The sequence below is a fragment of the Chiloscyllium plagiosum genome, unplaced genomic scaffold (assembly GCF_037043375.1).
Source record: "Chiloscyllium plagiosum isolate Xiang-an unplaced genomic scaffold, Cpla_swu_hap1 HiC_scaffold_29, whole genome shotgun sequence".
NCBI classification, from domain to species: domain Eukaryota; kingdom Metazoa; phylum Chordata; class Chondrichthyes; order Orectolobiformes; family Hemiscylliidae; genus Chiloscyllium; species Chiloscyllium plagiosum.
This window is the reverse complement of record NW_028270167.1, coordinates 12,871,038-12,890,388: the sequence shown is the minus strand read 5'-3', so window position 1 is coordinate 12,890,388 and position 19,351 is coordinate 12,871,038.

The window sequence follows — 19,351 nt, the reverse complement described above, 5'->3', positions numbered from 1 at the left end:
TGTAGCAGACATCGATAAGCACACATCCTGTTAGGGAAATGAGTTACATCCTGTAATATCTCCCCTCCACACTTAGACGGGGTGCAGTGCAGATCCACCTGAATGAAGTAAATGATGAGGAGAGTTGCCTCAGACTCTCTTTGAGTAATTGAAAGAAGGAGTTTGTGAAACTTCAACTCATAGAATACAGTACGGGAGAGAGAAATGACTTATTCTGGTGATTGAAGCCAGAACAAAAGGTGGCATAGACTTTTGAAATACAGTCAAGCCATTCAGGGGCAAACAGGACACCGGGGTGGGGTTAGCACTATTGCCTCAGTGCCAAGGACCCGGTTCAATTCCCGCCTCGGGCGAGAGCCTGCGTGGAGTTTGCATATTCTCCCAGTGTCTGCATGGGTTTTCTCTGGGTGCTCCGGTTTCCTCCCACAATCCGAAGATGTGCAGGTCAGCTGAATTGGCCATACTAAATTGCCTACACAGTGTTCAGGGGAAATGGTCTGGGTGGGTTACTCTTTGGAGGGTTGGTATGGGCTGAAGGGCCTGTTTCCATACTGTAGGGAATCTAATCTATAATTCACACAGTGGAAATCAGGAATCTTCTGAAAAATGTTCTTAGATTGGGTGTCAACTAAAGATATCAAAACAGAGATGGAGAGATGCAAGCTACTAAAGGGAAATGAAATGGAGGTGGATAATGAGAGTTGAGATACAAATCAGCCCTAACTGAAAAAAAAGGGATAAAAGGCCTACTCTTGTTCCTAAACTGCATCTGTATTACAGGAGTACAAGTACAGGCAAGGTTCCCACTCCAATTCCTATTCAGGGATTACTGTAGGATGGGTGCAGCAGCAATTCCACAGAAATGCCACTATATTTGCATCTCGGCACGGAAAAGAGGCTGCATTTCACTAACACAGGTGGGAAGGAGTGGTGAGAATGACACATGGAGTCTACACAGTGATAAACAGGTCAAGGGAGTGGGCAAAAACTTCACAAATGGAATAAAATGTGGGAAAAAGTGAGCTTGTGCAGGAAGAATAGAGGAGCTAAATATTATTTAAATGGAGAAAGACTGCTGAAAGCTATGGAACAAAGGGGGTTAGTGCATGAATCGCAAAAGTCAAACATCCACATTTAGCAGGTAATGGGCAAACCCTTGATAGGATTGCACTATAGGTCCCCTCCAATAATGAGAGGGAAATTGAGGAACAAACATGTATCTGAGATCTCAGATACATGCAAGAATAATAGGATTGTGATGGTCAGGGATTTTAACTTTGCAAAAAAATTAACTAGGACTGCCATAGTATTAAGGGCTTGGATGGTGAGGAATTTGTTAGATATGTTCAAAAAATTATTCTTTATCCATATGTAGATGCACTTGAGAGAAGGAGCGAAACTTGACCTTCTCTTGGGAAATAAGGCAAGGCAAGTGATTGAAGTGTTAGTGAGTAGCACTTTGGGACCAGTGATCATAATTCTATTTGTATTAAAATAGTGACAGAAAAGGATAGGCCTTGTATAAAAGTTAAAATTCTTCACTGGAGTAGGGCACATTTTGATGGCCTGAGACAGGAACTTTCACAAGTTAACAAGGCATTTCAGTGTACACACACATTAGCTTGAGTGGTTCATATTTTAAATGGAAACCACTCAGATTTAAAACAACTGAAATCAAAAGTAAGTTGACAAACAGCACAATTGCAAGTCAGCAGATATTTCAGTTCAGAATTCTTCTTTAAAATGTCTAAGCACCAGTGTTGTGAGTATTCAACAATGTTAGGTTATCTCAAAAGGAGCAAGACTTCTGAAACATTTCAATAAGGTGTGATTTTGTTTTTTAAATGATGAAAGACGCAATCACTGCTTGATGATCAGTGTTGGAAAGATTTTCAGTTTGTTGCTGATTTTAGTGGTTTAGCGTTTCGTGTTAGTTGTGGCTCGCTGTAGGGTGTGTGTGCGTGTGCAAAAACAGAGACCTGACATGACATCAGTACCATCCTCTGCCAATATTTACTCAGGCTGCACGGACACTGTGTGGGGTCATTCCTTCTGCTAACGCAATGACAAATTCACAATACAACTGGCACATTCATCACACCTGGCCCAATGTCACACCATGCCATCCTATTAAAGGTTTACACACCACAGTACTGTAAATCACTAATACCATCAGTATTAGCTGCATTATACCTCACTAGAATACAGGTCATCCTGCTATGACATGCGTTTCGTAAGTGAGAATTTGCTGTAACACGACTTACGAACTGGGGACACTGTTTCTAAAGTGCAAACTTTTTAAAAGTGTGTGTCGGCTGTAACACGATTACATCACCAATACTTTAAGCGCTGTTTCTAAAGCGCAATTTTTCTATAAAATGGGGTTGCAAAAGAACCGTCGCGCTATAGAAGAACTATCTGTATAATCTTCCTCAAAAGACTTCCACATAGCCATCATGTATGTCACAAAGACGGTGCATAGAAAAGAAAACTTCCCCGTATTCAGGAGAGCAGTAATCCAACAGCAGCTGTTGTAGTTTTAAGGGGAGTCGGAACTGTCTACAAACAATGAGTTGAAAGCTTGGCCTAGCTCCAGATGCATATGGAACATTGAGGTCACAGTGACAATGGGGAGGCCCAGGTCAAATGGCTGCATTAAAATCCAGACACTGAAACTCTCCCGTCAAGGCATTGCCTGGACACCAGCTGTTATATAGAGAGAATATTGAGGAATTAGCAAATTCTTCATTCCAGCTGCTGATGGGTTGGGCAATTTAACAAAAAAAAAGTAGAAAAATGTTAGTTGAAATAATGTGCAGAAAATGGAGGAACTGACCAAGACTAACCTTGACAACACCCACAATACTCCAGTCTTGAACAAGGAAAACAACTTGCATTAACCCTGCCCTCTCCTAAACAAGTGATACAAACTCAGGTTCATTCATGTCCATATACCTGACACTTGTGGATCACAGCAGACTGGCCATTGATCACCCCAAAGCCAAGTATAACCTCCCATTTTACCAAAATATTGGCACATGTACAGTTTCCAGCAAGTGCCTCAGATTGTGATGAGGAGTCAAGAATTCGGGCTAACTTATTTTCTCCTTCAGCTGTCGGTGACCCAGTGACCTGTGTCCTATCCTCCAGAGACTATGAAATAAATCTGAGACACGGTCTATGTGCTTTGAAAATGAAAACTCCTGGGAGATCACAGCAGGAAAGGCAACATTCATGGAGAGAAAGCAAGCCAACGTGGAGTCTAGATATTGCAATCCTTTCTTCCCCCAGCACCCACTCCCTATTCCCCTCCCCAACCCCTCTATTTAGTATATACTGCCCCCTCCATGTCAGCTCTGAAGAAGAGTCATCTTGACTTCAAACACTAGCTTGTTTTCTCTCCATGGATACTGTCTGTGTGCATCGTTACCCCACTGCATAATGCACTGTGCCACAGAGGGAGAAGGCAGTTGGTTTGACATGTTTGAAGTTGTAAGACTGTTGTCACAAATACCTTCTGAAGCACCTTCCACATGGATTGCCAGCAGTAGCACTGACACCCACTATACCATCCACAAATGGCACTGCTGTAAGGGGCACTTTTGGCATCTTCTGAACTCACCACCTCTACGACTTCAATGCACTAGGACTGCAGAGGCAGCTACCTGCATCTTGGAATAATATTGCTGCTTTTGCTCCAAAGACTGTTACGGCTTCAGAAGACAGCTCACCATCACCTTCAAGAGCAATTAAGGATGTGCAGTTAATGCTGGCTTTGCCAGTGACATCCACATCCCTTAAAATTAATAAAGAAAAAAAATGCAGTGAAATATTTCATCAACCAACAGCACAACAGCATGGATGTCCAAGTAAACAATTACAGAAAGGTTTACATCCACCATCCAAACACCGAGAGCACACACTGTCAGTATCGTCAGCTACTCTTGTACACTGTACTACAACAAAGGTCACAGTCATCCTCATCCTTTATGCTTAATGAATGCAGCTCGGTCCCTTTATTTAGAGTCATAGAGATGTACAGCACGGAAACAGACCCTACGGTCCAACCTGTCCATGCCAACCAGATATCCCAACCCAATCTAGTCCCACCTACCAACACCTGACCCATATCCCTCAAACCCTTCCTATTCATATATCCATCCAAATGCCTCTTAAATGTTTCAATTGTACCAGCCTCCACCACATCCTCTGGCAGCTCATTCCATACATGTACCACCCTCTGCGTGAATGAGTTGCCCCTTGGGTCTCTTTTATATCTTTCCCCTCTCACCCTAAACCAATGCCCTCTAGTTCAGGACTCCCCGACCCCAGGGAAAAGACTTTGCCTATTTATCCTATCCATGCCCCTCAATTTTGTAAACCTCTAAGGTCACCCCTCAGCCTCCCACACTCCAGGGAAAACAGCCCCAGCCTGTTCAGCCTCTCCCTGTAGCTCAGATCCTCCAACCCTGGCAACATCCTTGTAAATCTTTTCTGAACCCTTTCACGTTTCACAACACCTTTCCGATAGGAAGGAGACCAGAATTGCACACAATATTCCAACAGTGGCCTAACCAAAGTCCTGTACAGCCGCACCATGACCTCCCAATCCTGTACTCAATACTCTGACCAATGAAGGAAAGCATACCAAACGCCTTCTTCACTATCCTATCTACCTGCGACTCCACTTTCAAGGTGCTATGAACCTGCATTCCAAGGTCTCTTTATTCAGCAACACACCCTAGGATCTTACCATTAAGTGCATAAGTCCTGCTAAGATTTGCTTTCCCAAAATGCAGCACCTCGCATTTATCGGAATTAAACTCCACCTGCCACTTCTCAGCCCATTGGCCCAGATCCTGTTGTAATCTGAGGTAACCCTCTTCGCTGTCCACTACACTTCCAATTTTGGTGTCATCTGCAAACTTATTAACTGTACCTCTTATGCTCATATCCAAATAATTTATGTAAATGACAAAAAGTAGAGGACCCAGCACCGATCCTTGTGGCGCTCTACTGGTCACAGGCCTCCAGTCTGAAAAACAACCCTCCACCACCACCCTGTCTTCTACCTTTGAGCCAGTTCTGTATCCAAATGGCTAGTTCTCCCTGTAGTCAGTGAGATCTAACCTTGCTAATCAGTCTCCCATGGGGAACCATGTCAAACGCCTTACTGAAGTCCATATAGATCACATCTACTGCTCTGCCCTCAATCTCCTTTGTTACTTCTTATCCTCAGGATGTTGCTGATACAAAAGCCTTACTAGTTATTCTGGCAAATTGATGAGCCTTCATTTCAAATCACTCTGTTCGTACAGCAGTGGTACAACTGGCAACATCTTCCAACCTCAGGTGGGCATAAGAAACCTCAACATTGCCACAGCTGTGAAGGAGGTGGAGCGTCTTTGCTAGTATTCAGTCCAGCAATTATACCTTGAGCAGATTATCAGCTTGTGGATCTCTTATTTGTGGAAGCTTTTATGCAAATGGCTGTTGGCACTTCCTACATTATGACACTGACCATATCTCAAAAGTGCTGAACTGGCTGTTAACTACTTTGGAGGCATTATATAAATGCAGAGCCAGGGATAAGTATGACCAAATCAGGATGGCATAGAACTGCAAGTTATTGGCATTTTCTACTCTGCTTCTCCTACTTGATGGAAGAGGACCTCTGAGTTAGCGCACTGCATTGTGCAGATGTAATTAACCATTTAATTTAACAGGTGCTAAAAACAACAGAACTGTTACCTTGCACAAAAAGGAATGAGTGACATCAGTAAAAGGTGCTGTATTATGTAAAACAAGGAACTTTACACAAATACATTAACTAGCATTCACTTCAGCAGCTGCTGAAACTCTCGCTCATTTTAGAAACTACCGTTAGTCTTAACTATTCCCAATCTCCTGGCTGCGCGTCCATCTTAAAATCCTTCCACGACACCATTTCTCACCAATTATGGAAATGCCTTGGAAGATGATACCCCCGGACTGGCATTTACAACCCTCCAATTCCTGAGGATTGTTTATCCCCGCTTTATCCCACTGACTACCATTGGCTCCTTGGTTGTGAGGTCTGAAGTTTCTCCTTGACCTTTTCCACTTCTCAATTGCTCTTTGATTATGATGTTCTAAACCACTCCTAACCTTCCTTTATGTCAGTTGCTGTCAAATTTTGTTTGACAACACTCCTTTGACGGACTTGGGGATTTTTCCAATTGACACCAATATTAATTAAAGAGGCAACTTGTTATTTGCCTCACCATTTATGCCATTCAAAATAAAATAGGCTACATGCCAAAATAACTGATTTTTAAAATTAAAAAAAATCAGTAACAGTGTATTTAGCTTAGGATATAGACACTCAACCTTGAGTTTTTTTTTAAAAAACATGGTTGCATCGGGACTTTGTTAATTGCTGATACATTCTGCCTTTTACTATTTACCCCCGCTCCCCCCCCAACCACCCAATTTTCTATTTTTAATACTGTTCTTCCTCTGGCCTGACTCCAGACTCGAATTGTAAGCTCAAGTGCTCCGAAGCAAACTACAGCTTAGCATTCCAGTCTACTAAATATAAACAAGCATTAAACCTTGTCAATAAAAAAGGGAGAACATTTAAGGTGGCAGATTGATATATATTGCCTCAGTGCAGTTTACTTTCACGAGGAACACGAGGGGGTCAATAGCACATGACAATTCATCTCAACATCTCTTAGGCAGTCTCTTCAAAAAAGGTTCACACTACGTGTGTGTAGACTTGGGGGCAACCTGAAGGTTTCTTGGCAGCTAAGCATGTTGGCCAATGAATCACAGGCTCTGAGTGTGTACCCTCTCCGTTTCCCTTCTTTTGCTGTTCTAGCAAATACTCAGCATCTGTCGACGGAGTAGAAAAGATCAAATGCTAGTGGAGCAGCGGATTGTGTGTTTTTTTTTGATTTCCCGGAGCTGATCTGAAAGGCCTCCAACATTTTCACAGTCAACATGACAAAACTAAAATAACACTTGCCTTGCAAACTTTCAGATGTTTCCACAACAATTGCCTTTTTATTCTTGCTAGGTCTGATCATTTGGGAGCCTTAGTGTTCAGACGTTAGACCCCACTGCATCTTTTTATTTATTCATTCTTGGGACGGATGTGTCTCAGGCAAGGCCAGCATTTATTGACCATCCCCATTCGGTCTTTAACGGGTGGTGGTGAGATTTCTATAACTGAATGGCTTGCCAGCAGTTAAATGTCAGCCATATTGCTGCGGTCTAGAGTCACACATAGGACTAGCCAGATAAGAACAGCAGATTTCCTTCACCAAGAGACATGGAGTCATAGAGATGTACAGCACGGAAACAGACCCTTCGGTCCCACCCATCCATGCTGGCCAGATATCCCAATCCACTCTCGCCCCACCTGCCAGCACCCAGCCCATATCCCTCCAAACCCTTCCTATTCATATACCCATCCAAATGGCTTTTGAATGTCGCAATTGTACCAGCCTCCACTTCCTTTGGCAGCTCATTCCATACACATACCACCCCTGTGAGAAAAAGTTGCCCCCTTAGGTCCCTTTTATATCTTTCCCCTCTCACCCTAAACGTCCAGTTCTGGACTCCACCACCCCAGGGAAATGACTGTCTATTTATTCTACCCAGGCCCCTCAATTTTGTAAACCTAACCACATGAGCTTTTATGACAAATACCGCAGACATTATCAATTTGAAATGTCAAATAACTGAAGTGAAGAAACTCAGCAGGTCTAGCAGCATCTGTGAGCAGAGAAAGAGTCAATATTTTGAGGCCAATATGACTTATTCCATGCTGAAGTCATACTCAAAATATTCAGTGTTTCTCTCCACACAGATGTTGCTAGACCTGCTGAGTTTCTCTAGTACTTTGGTTTTTATTTCCCATTTTTATGATGTTGGTAGTTTCATGATTGTTATGAATGAGATTTTATCCCAGATTGTTTGGTAATTAGACATTCCTCATGGTGGGGTTTCAACTTATGTCATCAAAGTATCAGTCCTGGTTTCCGCATTACATCCCTGCTACCATCCCCATAATACTCCAGGTGGTCAGACGAGGCAGAGTGGGCTAATAATGTGTGCGTGTGAAAAAAAGTAGTGTGTTTGCGTGTGATGGACAAAGAATGTGTGCGCACGTGTGTTTCGGTCTGTGGCCACATGTCTGTGTGTATGTGGCAGAGAAAGACAATGAGTGTGCGCACCTGTGCAGAGGATACTGATAGGGAATTGTGGCCCAATAATCCCCTCACTCACCAATTGGAGAACAAAGCAATCAAAATAATACAGACCAGAGAAAAGAGGGAATGAAAACAGCCACAAGAGACAATAAAACACCCTCAAACCTTTTAAATCTAATAATGACTCTTCTGGATTGGAATTGAGCTTGGGTAACACTTAATTGTCATTCTACTGAAGGCTTTAATATTGTTTTTTTTGTTTTAACCAACCACATTCAAATATGAATGGTGGTATTTCACACAAACCAGTTATTGAGCAGTTACTAAGGAATGTTTGGACCCACGTGGTTCCAAGCTGCCCCATGGCAACTTTCAGCTGGACCTCCAACTACCCTTCGTTGATTTATGCAACAGGGTCAGGTGATGTCAAATATAAAAATATTGTAGATGTTAATAGTTGCACCCAAATAATGAACAACCGGTCCACCAGCTGAGGCCACAGAGCAGCCAAAATACAGTGGAGCCATAAAATGTGGCAGCTAGATAAAAGCAAACAGTGCACCTCCTTATTTACTGGCCCAGCAAGATTCTACAAGTATAGATGGACTGTTTATAGTCCACAATTGAACTCAAATACAGATACAGCTGAGCCCACCTTACCCATCTACAGAGATAGAATTTTAGCCTATCTCAGACTCAGACGCCTCGCAGCATGTGTACACTTTATATTCGCCTTACATATCTAAGTTCAATTGCATTATTTCAGACCTGCTGTGCTTTTATTAAATCAAATCTGGTTCCAGACTGGTTTGTTTCCTTCAGAGTTAGATGGTAGCTCACATTTTTTCCTGAAGATTTGTCCTCTCCTCTGCTGATGGTTTTCCTGTATATCTCCCACTTAGAGCCTGAACACTGGTAATTGCCTGTCCAGCATATACACTGGTAAAGCAATTGACTGCAGCAAGTTAACTCAATAGATTTGGATTGTGTCCATTGACAAGAATCAACAACATTGGGTTCAACTTACTGCCTGTTATAGAACTGTCTAATTTCCATTTTATAGAATGCTGATCCATAATGTCAGTTTTACGCTTGAGCAGCAAGTCAATTTCCGCATGCTAGATATTTCCTTGGTTCACCATCCCCAGCCACCGGCATTACTGGACATTATAGGTCCGCAAATCAAAGTATGTCTGACGTTTAGATAACTGCAGGGAGACCCAGAGGTCTTGTTACTGTGTTCCATTTTACTGGAATACTTCACATGCCACTAAATGATTTTTCCTTCAGCAAGGCATTTAAAAAGTACAGTCTATGCAGGCTATAAACCATCAGATGTAACATGCAGAATGTTTACAAAGCAAGTTGCTACAGTCCGGAATGGACAAGAGAGATACCAGGGAGAGGGTTTTCAGTCATGGTGGTTGTTCTTCCTGCAGCAAGGAAGGTTTGCAGGAGATTTAACGTGATCAAAACTATATGGGATTTTTGTTCAAGTAATTAAGGAGCAAGAGTCAGTCGGTAATGGCAAGAGGGTCAGTAATCAAAAAGATAAAGACTTAACGAGTTTTGAGAAGATTTGTAGCTCGGGTTGAGGTTCTGGATGTAGGTTTGCTCACTGAGCTGAAACGTCTGAAAGCGAACCTTCCAGCTCAGCGAGCAAACCCACATCCATAAAGATTTAAGATAATTGATACGAAGATCCAAAGGGGAAGGTGAAGATTTTTTTCAAACTAAAAAAAAACACGTAACAGTGACTGGTTATGATTTGGAATGCCTGGAAAAGTTGATTCACTAACAGCTTTCACAATGGGAATTGGAAATACTCGGGATGGGGGTAGAAAGGAGAGAGAAAAGGGAAAGATTTGGTGGGTTATAGGGGAAAAAATAGGGAATACTTCAGTAATTCTTTCAAACAATCAAAGGAGACCCCATAGTACAGATGGTAAAGACACAATGAGTCAAATAGAATCATAGAATTCTTTGGTAGTGTAAATTCTATGGCCTCTTTCTGTGCTTAAAGATACAATAATTTATTGTATGGTGAAAGTGTGGAACGTGCACTGGTGATCTATTTTTGTTTCATGTCTAGTTTTCTTTTTGCCAAGAAAAACAGAACTACTGAGTTGCTATTCAAGAAGAAGCAGATCGATCTCATTCCCATTGACAAAGCGAACATGTAAATTTGCAGTAGTCAGGGCAACCATAATATTCACAGAATGTGAAATAACAAGAGTGCCATCTGCTTCAACCTTTGATACAAAGCTGACCATCAAAACCAAAGTACTTTCCTCTTTTTGCAGCTATATCATCACAACAGGTTGAGTATCACATTTAAATATTTAAATTATTGCTTGCACCTTGCTAGAAAAGCCAGCAAAGACCGTCTCTGGGGATACTGGAGTCAGCCAGAAAGCATCAAATGGATAATACAGCAGGTTGAATGTTTGGTTTCCCTCATGTCCATTACTAAAAGTATAGATACCAAAATGTTGTTGTTTTTGTTGAGTCCCTGCATTAGAATAACATTCAATCATATTTCCATGCAATATACTCCCCAAGTACTGGATTTGCTATTTAATGTTAGCGAGGAAATTCAGCGTTCACGTGCTCAGTTGGGTTCTGCCAGGACCACTCAGCTGCTGATCTCATTACAGCCTTGATCATAGTATGAACCCGAGTGCGAGTGAGCGAGAGAGAGTGCGAGAGCGCGAGCGAGAGCGAGCTGAACTTCAGTGGCAAGGTAAGAATGACTACCTTTAACATCAAGGCAATATTTAACAGTATCAAGTCGCTCGAACAAAACTAGTCAATGTGAAAACATTCCACAAAGGACGTGGTTTTTGGAGGTCAATCACCTCAGTCCCAGACATTAATGCAAGAGTTCCTCAGGATAGTATCCTCAGCCCAACTATCTTCAGCTACTTCAATGACCTTGACACCAACATAAAGGTCAGAATGGGGCATATTCACTGATGACTGCACAATGGACAGTAGCATTTGCAACTTCTCAGATACTGGAGCAGCCTATGTCCATATGTAGCAAATCCAGACTGGGGCTAACGAGTGGCATTTAACACACGTACTATATAAAGTGCAAGGCAATTACCATCTCTGACAGGAGAGAATCTAGAAACTGGACACAGCATATAAATATCGTGGCATAAGAGGCTGAAAATTCAGTGAACAACTCATCTTCTGTTTGCACAATCCCTGTCCACGATCTACAAGGCACGGGAACGTATGCAGTTACCCACCAAGTCTCTGCAGCAGCACCTACCAAACCAGCGTCCTCTACCACCTAGAAGGGCAGATGTGTGGAAATACCATCACCTTACAATCTCCCTTTCACGGCCCACAATGTCGCTACTTGGAACTATAATCGGCTCTCCTTCATTGGCACTGGATCAAAAAAGTCAGAACCTTCCTTCCCAAGCAGTATTTTGAGAGTCCCTATACTTGAAGGACTATAGCAGTTCAAGACAGGTCACCAGCTTCTTTTCCAGGGCATTTAGAGTTGGACAGTAAATGCTGAGTTAACCAGCGATACCACATCCAGTGAACAAATTATGAAAAAAAAAGATCAATGCTCAGACCTGAATTTTCCCTTTTCAAACATATTGCAGATGTGCCATGTGGTTGCTAAGGCTTTCAATTTCCACGTGGTTCCTTTAAATAAATAATTGTAGCCAAGAAAAAAAAAACATTCTTTCACAATTTGTGAATGGAAAAGGGAAACATGCAATTCAAGTAATTTCCTTCTGGCTTATTTAAGGAATGATAAAAAGAGAAGGAATTATTGAAGAATTTCGAGAATCAAGTGAAACCGGACTATTTTCAACGTTTACTGGTGCAAATCATCACTGAACAGTTTCTCCAACTATGTAAAAAAAAACTTGCATGTGCTGATACATGGAATTTTCACAGTAAATAGAATTCCAACATCCAGAGCAGATGTGTGAAGTGCAGCTCCTCATAAAAACCCTAAAAAACTGAAGGCACACAAAAATGTGGTCAGGACAAGTCTACCAGGAGAGATTACCCTGCGTGTTGCAAATCACCAATAAACAGAAGAGGCTAAAAGTGAAGTACACAAAAACATCTGGATTTATCACGTGTTACTCTGATACAGAACACAAAATCCATGAGGAAAGGCCAGATTCTAGTTTCATGGTGCCAGTAACAGCAAGATTCCTAAACCCAGCTTCATCAAGGTACAAAGGCTAATCCTCTACTGATAGTACAATCATATACTAGACCTAATTTAGAGCTGTAATGATCCAAAGGGTGGTGACCTGCCAAGCTGAGGGTAATGGGATTGCAAACAAATCAGACTATTGGGCCTGGGCACCTGATTGTTTGGGTTACACAAGGCAGTGTTGTTCTCCTTGAAGCAGGACTAGGTCTGGCTCTGCAACTTGCAGGAGCGTTCAAGTAATAATATGGGTTGGATGGATGTGAAGCAAACCAAATTTGCCGAAATGGATCTCCTTTACATGGATATTAACTTTAAAATGCCTGACAAGACTATTAATTTTCACCCAACTGTTTCACTGTGGGACACAGTTTTCAAGAGCCATGAAAAAACCTCAAATCATCATCTGGTCCACTGATGTTCTTTCAGGAAGGAAATCTGCCATCCTTAGCTGGTCTGACCTGCAAGGTGACTCCAGTTAAACAGCAACACATTTGACTAGTGACTGTCCTCAGGTAATGAGGGATGGGCCAGATATTCCACAAAAAAAAAGCAACTAAAAACAAACTTTGAGAAACAGTATGAATGGAAAAGCAGTTAGAAGCCATAAGATTGGTATGTGACTTTATTTTCTACCCTCTAGCCTGCTGCCCTACCCGCTGGAGGCAGCTAACTTATCCTGAAGTTATGGTAACATAGTCATTGGGAACGCTGTAGTTTATATTCTTAAGCTCTTATTGTAAATTGAAGTGTTCAAGACATAGTAAATTAAAACCACTTTCCCCAAACCTACAAATCACTGGTGATCGAGTAATCTCCTTTAGGGGGATCATGAATAAAACTTGAACTGTTCTAGAATACTTAAAGATCACTTTTTTAGATTAGATTACTTAGTGTGGAAACAGGCCCTTCGGCCCAACAAGTCCACACCGCCCGCCGGAGCGCAACCCACCCAGACCCATTCCCCTACATTTACCTCTTCACCTAACACTACGGGCAATTTAACATGGCCAATTCACCTAACCTGCACATCTTTGGACTGCGGGAGGAAACTGGAGCACCCGGAGAATGTGCAAACTCCACACAGTTAGTCAGTCGCCTGAGGCGGGAATTGAACCCGGATCTCTGGCGCTGTGAGGCAGCAATGCTAACCACTGTACCACCCACTTGTCAAAAGCTTTAGGGAGGCACCTTTACATCTCCATTGAATTTTACATCCATTTAGCTCTCACTGAAATGCTACCTTTCCCACTCAAGCCCTCTACACAGTAGGAATTCTACATTCTAACCACTCTCTGCAAGTGAATGTTGCACCCAATTTTCCTACTGGGCATTTTTGTGACTTTTATATTTATGACCCTTTTAGTCCTGTAACAAATTGAGTTCTATGCATGAACTGACAGAACTATCTCCCAGAGTTTCTTCTGCAATGAACTCAATGCCTAAAGTTCTTGTGAAAAGTTACAGGTTTAATCATTGGCATCACATGTAACTGATAGTGCCACAGATAAAACGCTGTTCACAGATTTCCCTAGCGGATCAGACATTTCAGCTGGTGGTGTCAAGCATTCAGAAGCTGAAGCACTTATTTTTAATCTGGCTGTCGCTTCCTTACTAATTTACTTTGACATTGGGCTACCAGAGTCCATTTCTTCCGGCCTCTCAGCAGCTGCCTCAGCTCGGAATGCTTTCACCAGCAAGTGCCAAGCAGCTCAGAGCTGGGAACACAGGAACTGATTTACAACTCCAAGCTTCATCAGCTGAATTAAGCCAACAATGTGTAATTACATTTACTGCAATACACGTTATGCGACACACCAGAATTTATTTAGATTTGGTTCAGCGGATAACATGGAAGAGGTCACTAAGTCAACTTGCCATGGTTCGTATTGCTCCATTACCAAGCAACATCTTAACATCCACTGTAACCTCCACACAATCTCAGTTTGACATACAAGATCATTTTGAGACTCATCAAGGCTTTGGACAATGGCTCTCTTCTTAATAAATAAGGCTGAAAGAATGGAAGCCAACAAGGATAATAAACAAACGGTTCAAATGTCAAGAGATATTCTCAACGGTTGACTCCCACTCTCTCCCAGTCCTCCACTCCCCCGCTCCACTAAAGGCGGTGATTCATGCCCGAGGAATGATTTCTCAGGCACTAGCACTCTCCAGGCACTACATTCATACTTGACAGTTAAGTACGTGACATCCTACACTGTAACAGCAACTACACTTCAAACAAACATACTTCATTGTCCATCTGTCTTGGAAAATTCAAACATCATGAAATGCAACACACAAGTAGAAATCTTTTTTTCCTTCATTTGACCTTTCAGAGCCAAAGCTGAGGCACCCCTTATTCAAAGGTCACAGCAATAAATCAAACCCAGGAATAGTCATTGAATTTTCCCTCCTTTGGTCATTTAACAGTCAAACTTTAAAGTATTTGTGGAAGTTTCAAATATCACGACACCAGGGTCTTGCTTACATAAGGCACTAAGGGTGGCACAGGGATGCTGGTTTTGCACATTGTAACAGGCAGTTCAGCATGAGCTATTTGTCCAGAAAATTTATTGAGAGCCTATGGAGATGACAAAGTACATGTGGAAGCTCCTGATTCACATGGGGACCAGAATTGTGAAAACTTCAAATATGTGAATCCCACCACCAAACTTACTTCAGAGGTGAGCACTAGAATCCATCAGTGGTTGGCTTGTGACAGGTGAACTAGCATAAAGAGTGGCATAATGGTAAATTCAGATGTTGGTATACTCTCCATCATCTCTCAGGGTGTCTGGTGTGTGCTCCACCCTGCACAGAGAATTTTGATTTTTTGTCAACAACTGGTGCTCTGGATCTCTGCAGAATTATTTCATAGTATACTTGATACATCATAAAAGATAAATTTCCATTAATAGAGCACCTTTCACACCCAAACACTCCCAGAGCCAATTCAAGTACTTTTTTGGTGTAGCCACTATTGTAAAGGAACAGCTAATTTGCATATAGCAAGCTCCTACAATCTACAGTAAGGCAATAGTCATCAGTTAATCTATTTCAAATATTAGTTAAGCCGAGGGTTGAAATTTCTTGCAAGGCTTCTAACTGGTAATGTGGGACCTTTAGTCTTCCAACTGAGGGGGTTGTAATTTTATACCGTGCTATTAAGACACACAAGGCAGAGTACTGCGGGTTTTTCCAGTGAACAGCTGAGTCAATAAGGCAAGGAAGGACTTTGTTTTTCCAAAAATACTTTATTCATAAAATTTGTAAAACATTTGACTGAAACATTGAGAAAGTTCCAAGAAAATTAAAATTGTCCCCCATGCAGCAGGTTCCACTCTGTACGATTGCAATAATCTTTCATATTTATAAAATATATTTAAGGTCAGGTGCAGTCTGATGGCAAAGCATTTTATTAGTTATTTCAGAAAGAGCAAAAAAAAAAGTTCCTCAGTAGATAACAATCCAATTTGGATCTGCCTCAATACATTTGACTTACAACTTGGGTCAATGGCTAAGGAGTGGCAGACAGTTTAATTTGGATAAATGCAAGGTATTAGAGCTTGGTGAAACAAACAAGGGAAGTGGTAGATGTGAGTACAGACACAATAATTAAAACACATTTGGATAAGTTCATGATTAGGAAAGATTTGGACAGATATGGGCCAAATGTAGGGAAGCGGGACCCGTGTAGTTTGCGAAAACGGTCAGCGTGAACTGGTCAGATTGAAGTGCCTGTTCCCATACTGCATGACTTTCTGAATCTAATAACAGATTCGTTGCAAGACATACTTCCTACTACACTTTCCAGTACTCTTAATGGATTATGACTGAAAAAGGTCCAAAGGCAGCAACTGGAGACGAGGAAGGACAATTGAAGGGACACTCACTAACATAGTGACAGGCCAGAGAACCCTTCTCACGTTACAATGTGCCCATGTGGTGACACATTCCACAATCTCATCACTCTGAGCAAAGTCTTGCTGAATTCCCAGTTGGTTTTATTAATGATTTTAAATGTAGGGCCCCTTGCTTTGATATCCTCTAGAATGGCAAGTATCTTCATTATACTAACCCAGACATTTTCTTAACTTTAAATACCTTAATTAGAAAAGGTAGAGACAACCCTAGCCTTATCTGTCAATGCAGATAAATTAAGAGCTGTGCAGGGTAGAACAAAGGGAGGCAAAGAAAGGAGAATGACAGTGATGATCACAGAGCTAAAACTTTTAAGTTCTGCAAGGGAAATGTCGGTCTCTCCCATTTGCTGCTGTGTTGGCAATCCTTGATAAATCCTTTTTCACAAATAATATTTCAACACACTTCATAAGATGGGCACAAGGAAAAGGAATATGCTGAACAAAAGGAAGGGTAGAATTTTCCTTTCTTTGGAGGTGGTGAGACATGCAGCAAGAAGGGAGAATAATTAAGTGAGTTGGTCCTGAGCAAATACTGGCCTGCTTCTCAGCAATTAATTGACATTATTTGAAACAATCAAAATTTTGGTGAGAAGATCCATTAGGGACATTCTCGGCCTGTTAGCAGCTATCGCATTGAAATGGGGAATTAATGGTCACTTAAGGTCCTGAATGTGCAATTTGTCTGACTAAAAGAAAGATAGTGACTGATTTCCTAAATGGGAAACCAGTGAGATCCATCTGGCATACTGGAGTGAGGGTCTCCAACTGTCCCAATCTGAGGGCAATTGGAAACTTGGATGGAGTGGGTAGGTGGTAGGTGACAAGCCAAGGAGTTGGTCTCTGAGGCCACCCTCCTGACCTTGCATCACATTCCCATGTCTCTGTCTGCCAATAGCTCCATCTGACCAAGATGGAAAAAACTCCGTGGGGGTACCCAGTGGTGAAAAAGGGGAGTAGGCCTCAAAACAGGACCAATGCCCACCTCCTACCGATTGGGCAACAACTTCTGGTGACCTGGGAAGCCAGAGTCCTGGCCTGCAATAGGTCAAGAAACTGGCCCAATGATCACCTATCAGCATTGAAAAAACTGATTGGTGAGCAACAGAGCGTGCTGGCTCAGCAGTGGGAGTGGGATTGTTGTCACCTTCTAACAGAGCCACCAGCACACAGACTAAAAATGGGAAGTTACATCTGAAGAGTTTAAAAATGTGTAATGGAACACTCGGTCACTGATGATCTGCTCGAAGACTGTCTCATTTAAAAGAATGGAGAGGAAGGTGGAATGGTTTAATTCAGAAAGTCCAAAAGAGAATATTTCTGTTCTTCTGCTTTGCTTGGGCTATTCAATAATGTGAAAAATAGCAACAGGAGCTGGCAAAAATCAGTTGACATTCTGGCTCTACAATAAACTGTATTCCTTCCCCTGGCTCTGAACCAAACTCCATCCTTTCAAGAAAGTGCAAATTAGGAGAGAACCACCACAGAAATGGCAAATTAGAATTCACTCCGCACACGTTTGCACACTGGGCACCACAAAATCGTACTCCTAACCGTTAGGAACACATTTTAACGACATCGTATCTCATGCACAGAGGAAATCTTCCCTTCCCACCAATTACACAGTAAATTTTAACAAGGGCAATCGTAATTGGTATGTCACGACAATTATAGTTTAGCTAACTATCTAATTACAGAAAAGGATAGCAAGAAACTGGACTGGAATTATCCAGCACACAGTCCAAGATTCATGTCAGTGATTGAGCTTTAGACAAAGACATTGACCGTGCAAATCATCAACAACAGGAAACAACCCAAATGGGAATTATTCATCAAATCAGATAATTCTGTTCTTAGTCATCTATCTTCCAAAACTCCATTTTTTGCAAGCACCAAGAACACACATTTCACTCTCAATGCTGCCAATTCTTTATCATGAGATTGTGTCCATGAATTGGGAAAAATCTGAAGTAGTGTTCACTATGGTAGAACTCGAGAGTTATACAGCACAGAAATAGACCCTTTAGCCCAACATCAACCAGATATCCTAAACTGCTCTAGTCCTATGTGCCATCATTTGGCTTCTAAACGCTTCCTCTTCATGTTACCCACCCAGATGCCTTTTAAATAATCATCCCAGCCTTTATCACCTTCTCTGTACATGCCCCACCCATCTGCATGAACAAGCTGCCCCTCAGGTCCCTTTTAAATCTTTCCCCTCCCACCTTAAACCTTTGTCTTCTAGTTTTGGACTCCCCTATCTGAGAAAAAGACCTTGGTTGTTCACCATAACAATACCCCTCGCGATTTTATAAACCTCTATAAAGGATCACCCATCAGCCTCTGATGTCCCGGGGGAAAAAAAAACAGCCCCAGCCTTTTCAGCCTCTCCCTATAACTCAAACCCTCCCACCCTGGCAACGCCCTGGTAAATCTTTTCTGAACCTTTTCAAGTTTCATAACATCTTTCCGATAGCAGAGAGACCAGAATTTAACACAATATTCCAAAAGGGGTCTCACCAATGTCCTGTACGGCCACAGCATGGCACCCGAATTCCTATACTCAATGCCCTGACCAGTGAAGACAAGCAGGCCAAACACATTCTTCACCACCTTGTTTACCAGTGACTCTACTTTCAAGGAACTATGCATCTGTCCCTAGGTCTCTTTGTTTAGCAATACTCCCCAGGGCCCTACCATTAATGTAGAAGTCCTGCTCTGGTGTGCGTTGCCAAAATGCAACACCTCACATTTGTGTTAAATTAAACTCCATCTGCCACTCCTCGGTCCATTGGCTCATCTGATCAAGATGGCATTGTACTCAGATAACTTTCTTCACTGCCCACAATGCCAGCTATGTTGGTGTCATCTGCAAACTTATTAATCACCCTTTTATATAAATGATTTGGATGTGAATATAGATGACAAACGCAGTGAACCCAGCACCGGTCCTTGCGACACACCGCTGATCACAGGTCTCCAGTCTGAAAACAAATCTTCTACCATCACCCTCTATCTCCTACCTTCATGCC